Below are 18152 nucleotides of genomic sequence, written 5' to 3' on the forward strand. Positions count from 1 at the left end.
ACTCGCAGTCACTGTAAGCACTACACACATGTTCAGCTGATTTCAGGACCATTTTGTGCACCGTTACTTCCCATTTGCCAGCCTGCAAAACTGAGTCAGCATATAATTAAGTGTGAAAGTGGTGTGTGGGATGTTATATGTTTTTTCGTTACTATTATTTATATTACATTTTCCTATCAAATCCCTACTCGGTATTGTCTGAGTAATTCTTCAGAGTAATAGAATGTCTATCTGAACAGGTACTTAACTGCCTTTATAAATAAGTTTATTTTAGCAATTTCTTTAATTTCCTTTGGTAATTTTGTAGTAGAAAATACTGTTTTGAATTTCGGATTTATTATTTCTTGGTAAATGTCAATTCAGTCTAGATTTAGTTCCATGGCCATGGACAGAGTTATTTATGCAGTAAACAGCAACGTTATTTTTGATGTGTACAACTATTTGTCAAATGTATTCACACACCGTAGTTGAAATCCCCACCGTTTTGAACAGATCTCTACCATTACTCGACTACTATTTTTATATATTATTCTTAAGACCCTTTTCTTCAGTTTGAAAACTTTGTTCATATTTTGTGTATCTGATCCACAGAGAAGAATGTTGTAGCAAAGAACTGATGTATTTATGAATAATATGTAAGTAAAAGGTACTGTCCGTTACATGCAGATGACAGGAATGTAAGGGCATAACGTTTGTAAGTATCTTTGTGTGCTCACATCACTTCAACTGAAAATCAATACTGATTGTTAGAAAGTTCGTGATTCTTACGTATCTACATTCAATTTAATAGTGTCGTTTTCCCCCTTCAAGCTGAAATTCATGGCATTTGTTTTCTATATGTTCAGTGTCAGTTTACTGCTTACAGACTGCTTGTAAACTTCGATAAGTGTTTCACTTTATTTCTCTGCAAGGAGTTGTCTTGTTTCCTCAGCGACGATAATATTGCTGTCATCAGCAAAGAGAATTTTTTCTCCATAATTAACGCTACTGGGTAATTCATTGATGTATACTGAAGCGCCAGAGAAATTGGTATATGCATATGTATTCAGATACAGAGATATGTAACTAGGCAGAATACAATGCTGCGGTCGGCAACGGCTATGTAAGACAACAAGTGTCTGGCACAGTTGTTAGATCGGCTACTGCTTTTATAATGGCATGTTATGAAGATTTAAGTGAGTTTTAACGTCGTGTTATAGCCGGAGCACTGGCGATGGAACACAGCATCTCTGACGTAGCGATGAAGTGGGGATTTCCCCTACGACGATTTTACGAGTGTAGGCCCACCCCCGGTAGCTGAGTGGTCAGCATGACAGACTGTCAATCCTAAGGGCCCGGGTTCGATTCCCGGCTGGGTCGGAGATTTTCTCCGCTCAGGGACTGGGTGTTGTGTTGTCCTAATCATCATCATTTCATCCCCATCGACGAGCAGGTCGCCGAAGTGGCGTCGAATCGAAAGACCTGCACCAGGCGAACGGTCTACCCGACGGGAGGCCCTAGCCACACGACATTTCATTTCATTTCATTTCATTTACGAGTGTAGCGTGGATGTTAGGGATCCGGTAAAACATCAAATCTCCCACATTACCGCTGCCGGAAAAAGATCCAGCAAGAACAGGAACAACGGCGACTGCAGTGAATTGTTGAATGTGACAGAAGTGCAACCCTTCCGCAAAGTGCTACAGATGTCAATGCTGGACCATCAAGAAGTGTCAGCGTGCGAACCACTCAACGCAAAATCATCGATATGGGCTTTTGTATTTGTGCTATACATTCTGAACTCTTATTGTTAGCTAAAGATTTTGTTTTGTACCTGCATCTGTCAGTGTAAAATACTCAGTATTTACTTTTATTAGTGCCATTTTGACTCGATACATTAAGGGCAGAAGTTTTTATTGTTTTATTAGGTTATTTTCGCGTGTACGTGAACGTTTGTTTATGTTATAAATACGAGGGGTAATCAACAGGGTCGCCGGCCGAAGTGGCCGTGCGGTTAAAGGCTCTGCAGTCTGGAACCGCAAGACCGCTACGGTCGCAGGTTCGAATCCTGCCTCGGGCATGGATGTTTGTGATGTCCTTAGGTTAGTTAGGTTTAACTAGTTCTAAGTTCTAGGGGACTAATGACCTCAGCAGTTGAGTCCCATAGTGCTCAGAGCCATTTTTTTGGTAATCAACAGGTGACGCTTACCGTAGGTTACTGTTTAATTCTTTAATAATATTCACTACATAGCCTCAAGCAGTTTACTGTAGGTCACTGTTTTCTTCTTTAATATTCACTAGATAGCCCCTAGCAGGAATATAAGCACCAGATCTAGCTTCTACCAAACAATTTTATTGTTTTTCATTGTTGAGTGTCCTTTATGCCAACTAGAGTGTAGATGCTAACCTGGTGTGGCAGTGGGTTTCATTCAGTTTCTTATAGTGGATAGGGACTGTGTCTGTTATGTGCGGATGCAGGAGGAGTTTCCCCCAGTCCAATCGCAGCTGGAAGCTTTGTCGGCCACAGTCAACAAGCTCCAGGATGCCACCTTGAGATGCGGTGGGGATTGGGGTGCCTGGGGCAATCCCTGCTGTACTAGATGTGCAGGGTGGGATGTGACAGCTCTCTGTCACTGAGCCAACCTCAGGTGCGACTGAGCTGGCCGGTCCACTCTCACCTCAGTGTGGGGGGGCAGCGTGTGTCGATGTCTCGAGCGTCAAGGCGAAGGCCGCACGGGTGACGCAGGATCCTTCCAAATCCCATGCACTTTGCTAATAGATTTAGTGTGCTACTGATGCTGCGGGAGGGGGGGGGGGAGGAGGCTGAGCCAGATCAGAATGCACCTTCTGCCAGGACAGTGGCCACTCCTTCAGCAAGGTCCGGATAGGCACGTGGAGGTAGGGGTTTGTTAGTTATTGGGAGCTCCAATGTTAAGCGGGTCCTGGAGCCCCTCAGTAACATAGCGGCTAGGGCGGGGAAGAAGGCCAACGTTCACTCGGTGTGCTTGCCAGAGGGCCTTGTCCGGGATGTGGAAGAGGTTCTTCCAGTGGCTATCGAGAGTGCAGGCTGCAGCCAGCTGCAGATTGTTGCACATGTCGGCACCAATGATGAAATTCGTCGGGGTTCCTAAGAAATCCTTGGGTCCTTTCGACGGCTGGCTAAATTGGAGAAGGCAGCCTCTGTCTCTCGAGGAGTGGAAGCCAAGCTGACGATTTGCAGCGTCGTACCCAGGGTGGACTGGGGTCCTCTGGGCTGGAGTCGGGTGGAGAATCTGAACCAGAGGCTACGTCGATTTTGTGACGAAAATGGTTGTAGATTCCTCGACCTGTGCTATGAGCTGGAAAGTTGTAGGACGCCCTTCGATAGATCAGGGGTACACTACACACAGGAAGCAGCTACATGGGTAGCACAGTACTTGTGGCGTGCACATTTAGCTTTCTAAGGTTAAGTTTCTCCCCACGGGAAACAAACCGTTGGCCTGAAAAATTACCAGTTCATGAAACTGATGTGGTTATGCCAACTGTAAATATTGTTAGTTCGCCTAAACAGGTCATTCCAAAGGATTTAAAATGCTAAATCTCATGTTAATAAATTGTCGAAGTGTCTGTAACAAGATCCCCGAGTTACTCTCCGAAATAAACAGTAGTAATGCCAATGTTGTACTAGATACCGAAAGCTGGTTGAAACCAGACATAAGTAGCAGTGAAATTTAGAACTCGGTTTGGAAAATGTTTATGAAGGATATGGCTGATGCTATGGGAACTGGTGTGTTGACTGCAGTTAAAAGCTGTTTAAACGCAGTTGAGATCGATACTGGGTCGGACTGATAAGTAATCTGGATAAAACTGTCAATCAGACAAGGAGTGACCATTGTATTAGGATGTTCTTATAGACCACCAGCATCCGCAACAAACGTCACAGTACATTTCAGCCAAAGTCTTGAGTACATAGGAAATAAATATCCAAATTATCCATTAGTACAGGTGGAGACTTTAATCTGGCATCCATTGACTGTGAAAATTACATGTTTATCACAGGGGGCAGAAGCGAAGACTCCCGTGAAGTTATTCTAGGAGTTCTCTCAACATACAACCTTGAGGAATTGGTTAGAAAACCAACTCGAGCTGGGAACATATTAGATATCTTGGTGACAAACAGACCTAATCTTTTTGAGGAAGTTAATATAGAAGAAGGTATTAGCGGCCATAATGTCCTAGTGGCTTCTGTGTCAGTGGAAGTTGCAAATAAACCAAAGAAACAGCGTAGGGGTTTCTTGTTTGGGGAAGGAAATAAAAGTGTCATTAATATCTTCATAGTCAGCTCCAAGCATTCGCCGAGGGACACGAAGATATTGAGCATCTTTGGCCAGAATTTAAGGGTATTGTCCACTACGTGCTATAGAAGTATGTGCCTAGCAAAAATATAGGGGAGGGAAAGGATCCACCTTGCTACAACAGACATATTAGAAAGTTGCTGAGAAAGCAGAGAATTTTGCACAGTCGTTTTAAACGTAGTCACTGCCCCGCTGACAAACAGAAATTATGTGAAATGAAAGCAGCTCTCAAAAGGTCAATGAGAGATTCTTTTAACGAATTTGAAAGCAATATTTTATCTGCAGATTCTAAAAATAACCCCAAAAAATATTGGTCTATGTAAAATCTATGACCGCTACAAATAATTCAATACCTTCTCTTGCTGACAGTACGGGTACTGTAACGGATAATGATAAACAGAAGGCCGAAATTCTAAACCTAGCTTTCAAAAACTCGTTTACTGTAGAGAACTGCATCACCATTTCCTCTTTCAACTATCGAACAAATGCAAGGACGGCTGACGTAGTGTTTAGTGTATCTGGGATTGTAAAACAATTAAGATCCTTAGACGCCAGGAAGGCATCTGGCTCAGACGGTATCCCCGTAAGATTTTATGTTGGATATGCTACAAATATAGCACCATTCTTATTCATCATCTATCAGAGATCACTGGAACAGAGGGAAGTTCCACGGGACTGGAAGAATGCCCTGGTCATAGCAAACGATAAAAAGGGTAGAAAATTGAATGCACATAATTACCAGCCAATTTCACTGACATCCATTTGTTGTAGAATCATGGAACGTATTTTGTGTTCAGACATAATGACCTTCCTACACTCTGAGAAGCTCATCTGCAGAAACCAGCACGGTTTTAGGAAACATCGGTCATGCGAGACACAGCTGGCCCTCTTTGTGCATGATATACAACAGGCTCTAGATACCGGCTCCCAGGTTGATGCCATATTCCTCGACTTTCGAAAGGCGTTCGACCCAGTTCCGTACGAGTACAAAATAAATGCCCAGTCTTTGAAAACGGTGACATCCGTCAAGTATCTGGGTGTGACTATTCGAAATGATCTCAAATGGAGCGGTCAGACAACACAAGTAACGGGTAAGGTGAACTCTAGATTGCGGTTTGTTGGTAGAACCCTGGAGTGTTGCAGTACTTCAACAAAGGAAATTGCTTACAATACTTTAGTTCGTCCTGTCTTATTGTTCATCTGTATGGGAACGTTACCATTTAGTTCAAATGGTTCTAAGCAACATGTGACTTAACATCTGAGGTCATCAGTCCCCTAGACTTAGAACTACTTAAACCTAACTAACCTAAGGACATCACGCACATCCAAGCCCGAGGCAGGATTCGAACCTGCGACCGTAGCAGCAGCGCGGTTTCAGACTTAAGTGCCTAGAACAGCCCGGCCACAGCGCCGGCCCTTACTATTTGGCTCTGATTCAAGAGATTGAGAAGGTCCAAAGAAGAGCGACAAGATTCACGCCTGGTACATTTAGCCATCGCGAGAGCGTTACAAATCTCATAGAAAGTTTGAAGTGGAACAAACTTGCAGATAGACGACGCGCTAAGCGCAAGGGGCTGTTCACTAAATTCCACAATGTAGATGTAGTTGAATCTATGGACCCTGCATTTCAGCAGGGGACCCTTCAAGCTGGTGGAGGCTCTGTAATGGTGTTGGGAGTGTGCAGTTGGAGTGATATGGGACTAGGAGTCACGTGACACGTACAAAAGCATCCTGTCTGATCACCTGCATCCATTCATGACCGTTGTGCATTCCAACGGACTTAGGAAATTGCATCAGGGCAATGCTCCACCCCACACGTCTAGAATTGCTCAAGAGTGGCTCCAGGAACTCTCTTCTGAGTTAAAACACTCTCGCTGGCCACCAAACCCTCCAGACATGAACATTTTGATCATATCTGGGATGCGTTACTACGTGCTCTTCAGAAGAGGTCGCCACCCCATCGTACTCTTATGATACGTCTAGATACGACTCTGACAGGTGACACGTACAAAAGCATCCTGTCTGATCACCTGCATCCATTCATGACCGTTGTGCATTCCAACGGACTTAGGAAATTGCATCAGGGCAATGCTCCACCCCACACGTCTAGAATTGCTCAAGAGTGGCTCCAGGAACTCTCTTCTGAGTTAAAACACTCTCGCTGGCCACCAAACCCTCCAGACATGAACATTTTGATCATATCTGGGATGCGTTACTACGTGCTCTTCAGAAGAGGTCGCCACCCCATCGTACTCTTATGAATCTATGGACACCTCTGCGGGATTCGTGGTGTCAGTTCCCTCCAGCACTAATTTAGACGTTAGTCGAGTCCATGCCACGTCGTGTTGTGGCACTTCTGTGTACATGAGGGGGCTCTGCTCGATATTAGGTAGGTGTACCAGTTTCTTTGTCGCTTCAGTGTATATCAGGAACACTATTGACCTTAAAATGCTGGCCTGAGGAACTTCCATATCTGTATTTTGGCTGTAGTAAGCATTTTGCTAAAACTTCAGCCTTATTTGGAGTACGTGTTATCTGTATTCTTTCTATCATATATGTTTAGAACCTGTCATTAACTATCCTTCTTACTCTTAATGATTATAACCTATTTAGTACAATATTATGGTCGACAGTATTAAAATCCTTAGAAAATCTACAAGTATGCCTGTGACACAAACTACTTTGTTAGGAGCATAAAGTAACACTTTGGTGAATTCTACAATGGTTGAAACCAAGCCTCTGACACTTTCGAAACCAAACCATGATTCACTTAAAAAGTTGCATTTACTGGCGCCAACATGTAAATGACTGATTATTTTGTATGTATCCTGTATTATTTTTCTTTAAAATTTTCCAGGAGTTTCCCTGATGCGAAAGATTCGTTTATTATGTTTTTTAAGAGGGCTCCTGACATCTTTATGCATTGTTTCAGCACACACGTTGGTACTTCACCTAAGGCAGCTGACTTTTTACTTTTTAGTTTTGGTGCAATTTTACTGACTTCAAGCTCTACGGTTGATAGGAAGATCATTGTACTTAGAGAATAATTATTTGCAGTTATTGTATTTGTTTTTTGGGAAATTATGCCTTAACGTCTCTCCAGTACTCGAAAGGTGGTCATTTCCGTAACGTGCTAGGTGGTGAGGTTCATTTATTACTTTATTCCCTTCCATTGTAAGAGCGTTATTATGTCTTTGTTTGTATCTCCATGTTTGTTTTATGACATCCCACACTGCTTTGGTTTTATTGTCTCTATTATGTATTATTTTGTAATTGATATAGTTTTTTTTTCATCAATCAGTACCTTCCTATGAATCTTTTTGTTCCTATGAGATAAATTCAAGGACTCTTCCATTATGACTCTTTTCATGGAATCAGTTACGATTTTCTGGAAAAATGGTAAGTGACACTCAGAATGATCTGTTGCCACTGTTTTGCCACTATTAATTATTGTCATAAGAAATTATAATGCCGTTACATTATAACACATTTATATTTAATGTGTATCTTAAAGTAAGCAAATAATTAAGATTTAAGTGCAAATTTAGAACTAAGGTTAAAAGAGATAGCTTGCAAATGAATCTGGTTGTTTATAACAGGTTCTAAATTGGCATCAGAATATCATTATCATATTTCTCCTGATTCTGCTCTTTACTTTTGCTGACTGTAACTAGGTGTCTTACTTTCCTGAACCAGGTCTCCACATAATGAGTTGGGTTGACAATTTGTAAATGAGATCCTACTAATTTAATGCGCATCAAGCTGGCAACAGGTTTCGGGTGCAGTGGCGCTTCTCATATTTGGTTTCATTGCCCAGCGATCAGGGAGATCACAGTCGACAATGTGTACAGAAGGAGGCATGCACGTGAAGGGCACATTTTCAGGACACACGATTTCATTCCCACATTTTTCCTTAGTTTCATGAAGTTTGACATTTTCATCATCACTCTCAAGAACTTAATCATTTTATTCGCTGAGGATGAGAGATACTGCATATTGTTACAACCCTTTTCGACTCTGAAACTGTAACAGAATTCCACACTTCAAAAAAGCTTTTTCAACAATAGGGAAGTGAACAAAAGATATTACAACGTCACAGCATAAAAAAGAAATTTAATTTAAAATGTGACCCCATAAGAATATTTTTTACTTCTGTGATTCTTAACATTCATGACTGGGATGACTTGAATAACTTTATACAGGCGGTTATTCTAGTCATGTTTCGAAAAAGCTGTGAGATTGACTGTCATGATACCTAAAAGGGATACCAACATACTATTTACAAACGCCTCAGATACAGACGAAATCTAATATTATCTTCTTTTGCTAATAATGCTTTTGATGAATGATTTCTCTGCCTTTTAATATAAATAAAATGTAGCATTTTCCCTTCTGAGGATTCAAAAAGAGAGGGCAAGCATCTCCGACTGTAGTCCTAGAGAGTCAGCATTGCATGTAATTGAGGTACTTAAGGGTTCGAGAGGAGTTCTTATTCATTTGCTTTTGTGTGACATTGAAACTGATGTGCATACTTTTGGAAACGTCTTTTCGAAGTTGAATTTCAGTAATCTCCAGAATTTAAGAATTTCACATTTCCACTGGTTTCTCTATACACTTCATCCCCGCTTTGATTTGCGAGTTCTTTAGAGCAAATCTTGTGATTGTAAGCTTGCAGTTTATGGAATTTTTCCATACTCGATTTTATTGTTGTTTCCCAGAAATGATCGCATATTCCGGGATCCGCATCAGTTACATCAAACTCATTCTTGTCCATATTTGCGTTCACATGGCCAGTTACTGTTATACTAACTGTAATAACCCTTTTCTCTCTATTAACCAACAGAGACATGCAGAAACTCTGCTCATTTATGATGTTGCTACTGCTATCGCTTATGACATTAGTGTTTGTGGTTATGTCTCCACACAAAATTAAGTTAACTTCTGTACTCGAGGTTGTATGTAGAACTTGTTTTAATTTATTAAGGAAAAAACCTCCACAGTACCACTTGGAGATCGATACACACATAAAATGATTAATATTTTCGAGTTATCAAGCCCAGTTAGTTCAGTAGATGAGATTTAAAAGTGTTTGTCTTTACTTATTGTGCTATGGCCATCTCTTGGTTTGAAGTTTGTTGCTTTTTTGATAAACTGATAAACGCATTATCCTCCGCCCATTGAAGTAATCATAGTCTGTATTCTCACAGAAGTAAAACAGCACATGTTGGATTTGTGAGGAATAAATTTCTTTATTTCCGTTTATGGGCTCAAAATTTTTGGCTCTCAGACTACCGGTTTCGAACAGCAGTGACCATCTTCACATCTGCTTTTAAAAACATTTAATGAAGCCATAGTGGCATAAGCAAAAGAGAAACACAAAATCAGTTGAGTTTCGTTACACATAAATGAAATATAATATGTACTAGAGTCATTTTGTTAACAGCGCTACTCTTCTGTGTCTCTACACGAGTCCTCAGTGACATAAATTACTGGGTAGTTGAAAGATTGAAGTTGAACTCAGACTGTTTTATTTTTTATTGACTGAACAAAGGACTTTTAAGTCTGTGAAATGTCCCATGTTGTTTTTTTCCAATGGTTTCTTTTTCTTTAAGACATGTAGTATATGTGTCATTTGACTTGTTAGATTCTATCTTCTGAGTGACTGTTTCAGTAATTTTTAAACTGATGGAGATACTCTTTAGATGGGAAAACCGGTTGCATACTTCACCTACCCATAACAATGAACATGTGTGGTGCAAGATCCACCGACTTTACTTTCATGGACCAGCTGTACCAATCTTCCAACACCAGACGAAAAAATGACCTGTGTTTCCCATTACGAAAACTGTGAGTTGCTCAGGACGGAGTACAGTATGCCGCAAAAATGCTTTTGCTCACGCCCAATAATATAAAATGTCTAACAGATAGCAAGGCAAGTTGTAAATCATATCCAGTCGCGAAGCTGTAGGGCTAGTTTATTATCACCCTGCTGTGCCAGTATCTGTTTCTTTTGGCCACTTTGGAAGTTTCCTTTTCGTCAGCATCCGCTGTCGACTGGTTTATCGGGGTTCGATCCTCTGTAGAGGCAATGTATGTCCCTCCCTCGGTCCTGGACAACATCAGTTCGCTCGTTTTTGGAGGAGCTCCCACGGGATCGTCATTCACATCAGCATCCGGTTGCATCTGGTTTGTCGAGGTTCGCTACTCTACGGATGCAATGTTCGTCCCTATTTGGGTCCTTACATAGCCGTGCAACTTGATTGGAGATCGCTTGTGCGATACGGTGTCGAAACCTGGATATCAAACAATTGAGAACAAACAGCTGATACACATTTCAGTTGTCATCAACTTAGCAATGTAAAGTTATTGTTTTTGCTGAAAATCATTTGGTACTTGCAGTATTGCTGGATCTTTTTGTGACACCTGGTGTCGACACCGGTACTACACGTTTCGAAACAAAAGTCTGTACACTGTATGACCCCAGCAGTGTCGCGCCGCCCCTGCCGCGCGCGTGTACCGCGGCGGCCTGCAGCGGCGGGCGCCCGCAGCGCTGCTATAAAGAGCCGCGCCCGGGCAGCAGCGCACAGTGGTCTGCGATGTGGCGCCGGCTGCTGCTACTGCTGCTGGTAGGGGCCGCTGCTGCGACTGCAGCGGCTGCGGAGGGCCCAGACGAGACTGCGGACACGCAAGTCACTCGCCGCTACTGCTACTGTCACGACAAAGACGACAGGTTCAACAGTACCTACCAGACCTGCATTCTCAAACAGGTATGTTTTGTACTGTGCGCTATTTCAACGGGAAAATTCCTGAGATCTGGGATAAATGGTAAGACTGCAGTTGCAGAAGAGATTCGACGCGTTACCAGACCAGTTTTGCTATCTAAACATGAAGTACAGCGTAGGACACCGACGCGGAGGAGGAAAATTCGTAATAGCCGTGAAGGGATCGTACTCAATGACTGACTAGAAGGAGACAGCATGTTTCTGCAGATCTTGTAAATTTTGGCTATAGTCGACTTGCAGATAACCGCGTCAGTGACGCCTTCCAACAGCCAAATTAACTGCCCAAAATAGGGGTTCCCGCTCGCCGGGCTGTTTCGTGGTCTTATGGTATGAGCGTCACTCATATTAGTGGCATTCCCTTCCACCAATAAATCTGAGCAAAGAGTATCTCTGTTATGGTCAAACCCATCAGTCGTGTTTCGCGTCACTTTATCACAAAAGCCGTCACTTAATCTTCTCACTGTCCACAGAAGTATACGCAACAACAAATGCATCAAACGAGGCTCACAGCGGAAATGCATATCCCTGAACGGTGCATCTTGCCTCAAGTTGCACAAGTCACACCAGTACCGAAGAAAAGAAACAGCAGTAAACGCTAACGTCGATTTGATGTCACCTTTAGAAACATGTAATGTGTGATAATGCCTTCCTTTTCTAAAAATTCTGTCCCTAAACACGCTCCAATGTCCGTATTAGTGAAATCGTTCAAATGGGTCTAAGCATTATGGGACTTAACTTCTGAGGTCATCAGTCCCCTAGAATTAGAACTACTTAAACCTAACTGACCTAATGACATCACACACATCCATGCCCGAGGCAGAATTCGAACTTGCGACCGTAGCAGTTGCGTGGTTCCGGACTGCAGCGCCTAGAGCCGCTCGGCCACCGCGGCCGGCTTACGGCAGGGTGATCAAGAATTTTGCAGAAAGATGGTCGAAGGTACACAAATTCTCAGTACTGAACGGGGTTAGGCAGGTCAAAATTCATCTACAGAAACACACTAGGGTAGTCCACACAGATGTGTTACCCATATTCCTACGGCGATGTAATAGCTAGCATGTCTGCCTATTAAGCATGAGATATGGGTTCAAGTGTCGACCGAGGTCCCAATTTTAATTCATTTCTGCAGCTTCTGTCAATATTTTAGATGAAATTGAGACTCATATATTTCAAGGAAAATGTGGTTAATTTATTAGTTTATTTACTTATTTTGCCTGGTTTGATGTAGCCCGCCACGAATTCCTCTCCTGCGCTAAACTCTTCACGTCAAAAGAGCAATTGCACCACACATCCTCAATTATTTGTTGTACTTATTCCAATCTCTGCATTCCCCTACAGTTTTTACCCTCTACAGCTTGCTCTAGTACGATGGAGGTTATTCCGCGATATCTTAGATGATATCCTAACATTCTGTCCCTTCGTATTTTCAGAGTCTTCCATATTTTTCTCTCTTCGCCGATTCTGTGGAGAACTCTTTACTCCTTATCTTATCAGTGCATATAATTCTGAACATTTACTTTACGGCTAACTCCCATGGACAAGAAGAGTTTGGCGAGGTAAGAGGAACAGTGGCAACCATCAGGAGAAAGCTCGCAGGAGTCCTAATGTGACGGTTATTTAAAGACCCCATTACGTGCAGAAGGCTTCAGGGAAACAATGTCTATACAATGTGCAGTACTACAAACAACCTTCTAATATAAAAGTACTGTATTTTCAGCCCAGAATATTTTCCTTCAGTTGTCATATGGAGACCTCTAAGTCAGAATGTGACAGATGTTTCTCTAGGGTGATACGTGTAACATTTCTATACCGTAGGTGCACTGAATTACGTGCCTAGGTTCTAAGCATTAGAAGAGATTTTAAGGGAATGTGGAACAGTGCTTACCCTCACATATTATGTGCTCTTTGTTCACAGTGGTTTCATTCTGGATGTTATCGCTTCTACATCTAACTTTTCACCTGCCTCGAGATGACTCGGTGTTTTTGTTGTTCTCATCATTTCATCTTCATTCATGAAAGTGTCGAGATTGGAGTGAGCAAAGGTTGGGTATTTGTACTGGCGCTGATAACCGCGCAGCTGAGCGCCCCACAAACCAATATCATCATCATCATCATCATCATCTGCATCTCACAACATGGGATCAATACCTCCAGATCATGTGCTGACGCCTTGCCATGAGGAACTCATGCCAAAAATTTGATGTAGCATATATACTCTCTAACCTAACCGTATTGTACTATCAGTCTGTAAATTTGTTCTGCCTGTATTACTCCATGATCTGAAAACAAGGATCTCAAACGATTTCCCTGTAGACCTGCTGTGTAATACACTACCGTATTTGCCCATCCTCACAGAATTACAAGATTTTGGCGAGACCCTTTGATATGTGTTAATCCTTGTTGACTCCTAGGCTCAACCGAAAGACACTGTACTATTAGTCCAGATAATTTTTCCGATATTATTCCAAGATATCTAACTCAGGACCTGAAAAGGATATTTCTATACTTTTGGAATGAAGTATTTTAATATATTCACTCTTTTATACGCTTCGCTTTTCGGAGGAATAATGTTACGCGAATGCTTCGTGGAACAGTGAAGGCTCTCAACAAAGGTAATAAGAGTCTCAGCCCACGCACGATTGTCTCCAAATTTCACAATTTTTTTCAAGAAGAGGACGATTTTCGGCGCATTTTTGGGCCCCATTAAGGAAAACCTGCTAATCTAACAGGAAACAATATGTGTTCCTGTTATTAAACCGATAGTGTATTTTCAATAAGGAGTAATAGCTCTGCCGGTTATTTTTTTAAATAACATCATATTCACCATCAGTTCTACTTTATAAGGTATAAGGTTTCAATTTCAACCTCAAATCATTTTTAAGTGGTTAAAGCTGCAATCAATATATACAGCAAATATAGACAATCTGCTGGCAAAAAATGCATGTTTTACAACACATCCATCAAAAGGCTGGTATAATAATAGAAAAAAATTACATTAAAAATACACAGCAGTTGTCAACATTCGTAAAATGAATAGAAACTATGTCTTCCAATATTGATCATGTCAGCATTCGTTTTTTTTTTCATTTTTACTTCATCTTCTCAACACTTATTGGCCAAGTGGGCTGCCACCAGCACAACTTCCCACTCTTTAGCCAGAAGTCTTAAAATATACTCTAAGATGTATCTAGCACGATTAAAACATGTAAATTTGCAAATGCTTTTAAAAATTTTAAAATGACTGAGATCTGATGCTATTTATATAAAACTATGCTACTGATTTTTTTTATTTAAAAAAAAATTAAAATCACAGACACCAAAAGGTAAAGATAAAATTAGAAATAAATATGTTTAAGACATGGTGATGAGAGCGATGAGATTCGTTAAAAAGGAACACTGCACACTCACTAAATAGGTAAAGTACCTGGACTGGGGAAAAATAGGCTTGGGGAGAAGGAAACATTATGTGTTCTGTAGTGGTGAAGGGTGGGGTTATAAATGACATTGGATGGTATTAACAGAAAGAAAATTAGGTGTTGGGGTGGATAGTGAGAGGACGGAAATGTAGAAAGAGTTTGATGTGTATGCTGGGCCAAGTACAAGGAGGAGAGGGATGGGTGAAAGATGGAGGGGGACAAGATAAGCCCACCTTGATGTGGATTTGGAAAGACGGGGAGAAATTGTAGTAGATGGAGTACCGGAGAAGATTTCATCTTCTTGGAGGAGCAGTAAGTTGAAGGTTCGCTGGGATGGGGTATGGAGAGTATTTAGGTCTAGGACCGGAAGGATGTGTTGGTAAAGGCACAGCGGTGTACCAGGATTCGAGTTCAGAGGGACAACAATGAGGTTATTGGAATCTACTGTGGACATAGTGGAGGGTATGGAGAGACTTTCGCTGTGTGTGAAAAGGGATCGGAACTTCAAGGGATGGCACAGGACCCATGCGGGGAAAAGGAAATGGATGTGGAAACAGAGACAAGCTGCGAGGCGCGCGAGGATCTAGAGGAAGTCACAGAACTTGTGTGGAGTGGACATTCAGGCAACGATGGCGTAAGAGGGGATCAAATGGCTAAACGCTTCGTATGTCTGGGGTTCTGTTGAGTTTTGCAAACCTAATGTTCGTCAGGTTAGCAGTTTTAGTAGATCGTAGGCTTTCTGCTGGATGTTAGCGTGTGAAATGCAGGTCGACGTTTAGTCCAAGATACTTTAGGGTAAGAGTTAACTGGATAGGACGGTTGTAAACGGTGAGGTAAAAGATGCCGACGCTACTGGTGGCTTATCTTACAATTGCTGCTTGTGTTTTCGAGATGTTCAGGAAGCACAGGGAAAACCAGCAGCAAAACAGGTTAAGATGCTGTTGGAGGTATCATTGAGATTTCGGGAGTGTTTAGTATAAAGCCGTCGCCACGTGGACAGTGCATTCGAACTTGAGCGTTGAGCGTGCAAAATAGCTGCGTCATAGCGTGGCATAGCACGTTGGAGAGACTTTCTGAACGTGGGGAGCAATATCTAGAAGTCAGATATTCTGACCGTGCGTTTGAACATTGACTAATGAGATGGTAGAAAGCCGCGTGCGTCACGTGCACTCCATCTCCTTTCTGTACGCAGTCGCGAGGCACCATATTGACTTTCTGTTGAAGCCCATATTGAGGATCTGATAGATGACCACCTGTTTAGCTTTAGGGAAAGTAGAGAGGCAGTTCTGACGACGCACTTGATGATAGAAGTAAGACAAGAAAAATCAAGACACGTTCATAGGATATCTCTATTTGGAAAAAAGGGTTTGACACTGTGCAAGAGGTTTGAAATTCTGCCAAAAATGGGGGTAAGCTACAGGGAAAGACGGGTAATATATAATTTGTACAAGAAACATGAGGGAAGAGGAAGACTGGAAGAACGATAACGAAGTACGTGCATAAAAACAAGCACACGACAGGGAAGGAGTTTCTCGATACTAGTGTTCAGTCTATACATCAGAGAAGCAAAGATGGAAATAAAAGAAAGATTCAAGAGTAGGATTAAAATTAAGGGTGAAAGAATATCAATGATAAGATTCACTGATGACACTGGTATCCTCAGTGAAGGTGATTTGTTGCATAAAATGAACAGTCTCATCCTTACAGAATGTGGATTAAGAGTAAGTCGAAGAAAGACGATAGTAATGAGAAGTAACAGAAAAGAGAATGTCGAGAAACTGGTGATGACGAAGTAGACGAAGTTAAGGAATTCCGCTGCCTTGGAAGCAAAATATCCCATGATGGGCAAAGAAAGGGGGACATAAAAAGCAGACCCGCGCAGGGAAAAAGGGCATTCCTGACCAAGAAAAGTGTAGTAGTATCAAACGTTGATTTAATCTGAGAATTTACTATGGAGAACAGCTCTGTGTGGTAATGAATCATGGACTGGTGGAAAATAGGGACAGAAGTGATGTGGTGCTACAGAAGCATATTGAAAATTAGATATCGTGATAAGAGAAGGATTGAGGAGGTTCTCCACAGAATCTTCGAAGGAAGGAACATGAGAAAAACACTGATAATAAAGGGGAACAGGATGGTAGCACTTGTGTTAACACATCAGGGAGTAATTTCCATGGTACTAGAGGGAGCTCTGGAGGGTCAAAACCGTACAGAAGAACAGAGATTGCAATACATCCAACAATTAATTGAGGACATGGAGTGCATGTGCTACGCTGAGATGAGCAGGTTGCCACAGGAGAGGAGTTAATGGTGGGCTGCATCAAACCAGTCACAAGACTAACGACTTATAAAAAAAAGGATGGTAATTTTTACATCATTAATATAAAGTTTATATTTTTAGATTTGTCAGACAAGACCGTAAATGTAATGTATCCAGTTTTGTCCCAAAACGCCTTCATCAGCCCCAGACTATTCATTTTGTTGCTTCTGCAATTCTTTTCTTTGCCAAAAAAACGTGGACTTGCAGTGAACGAAACAGCTCTTCAGTTATAGGTTTTACACATTTGGTAGAAATTTTAAAATACTCGTATTTAAGAGGTGGATAAAAATATAAGACGTTTTTAAAATACCCTTCAACAAACAATTTTTTAGACATCTAAAATATTTTTAATTATTTTATGTTGAAATTGAAACAAAAATATGACTGGTGTGTGTTCTGTCGGTCATGTCATATTGAAGAGACACCACTCATAGCTGTTACGTAGGACATGTGCAACGAGATAGGAAAGAGACAGGAAAGGAATAATACTTGCAGCCGCACAGGGCACTGCAGCAGACTAAAACTGGAAACAGGATGTCCAAATTCTACTAGAATGGTTACCTAAACCACCTCTTCCATCTGGACACACTTTGGCTCGCCAAGATTCTCAACTTATCACATGCTGCAATGCAGCGCCCCTCGTCCATCAACCCACTACCTGCACATTATTGATTCCCATACGATTTAAGACAATAGTAGTGCATCCATAATGAAACAAAAGCCAAAGAGCGGTAGCGCCTTGACAGAAATATACATGTATCTGAGTGGCGTCCGTCCTGTCAGACATGTCCAAGAGAACAGACGCCATATATATCTATAATTATTTGGGCACGAGGGCTTTTTGATAAAAAATTTCAGTGCAGAGGCACAACCGATGTCCAGACAACTAAGGAAACAATAAATCTTAGAGTAGAGGTTAATGGTCGATGGATTCTGCACTGCAGCGATGGATAAGGTGAAAATATGGGTCGGTCGGAAAGCATATCTGAATGGCTTCGGCGGTTAAGGCAATCAATCTAGAGAAGTGGAGCAGCCGAATTCGAAAAAAAATGGTTCAAATGGCTCTGAGCACTATGGGACTTAACATCTATGGTCATCAGTCCCCTAGAACTTAGAACTACTTAAACCTAACTAACCTAAGGACAGCACACAACACCCAGCCATCACGAGGCAGAGAAAATCCCTGACCCCGCCGGGAATCGAACCCGGGAACCCGGGCGTGGGAAGCGAGAACGCTACCGCACGACCACGAGATGCGGGCAGCCGAATTCGAGTCCCGGTCTGGCACAAATACTCAACTCTCGCTTCTGCGTTGCCGCAG

The sequence above is a fragment of the Schistocerca nitens genome, chromosome 5 (genome assembly GCF_023898315.1).
Source record: "Schistocerca nitens isolate TAMUIC-IGC-003100 chromosome 5, iqSchNite1.1, whole genome shotgun sequence".
In the NCBI taxonomy this organism is placed as follows: Eukaryota; Metazoa; Arthropoda; class Insecta; order Orthoptera; family Acrididae; genus Schistocerca; species Schistocerca nitens.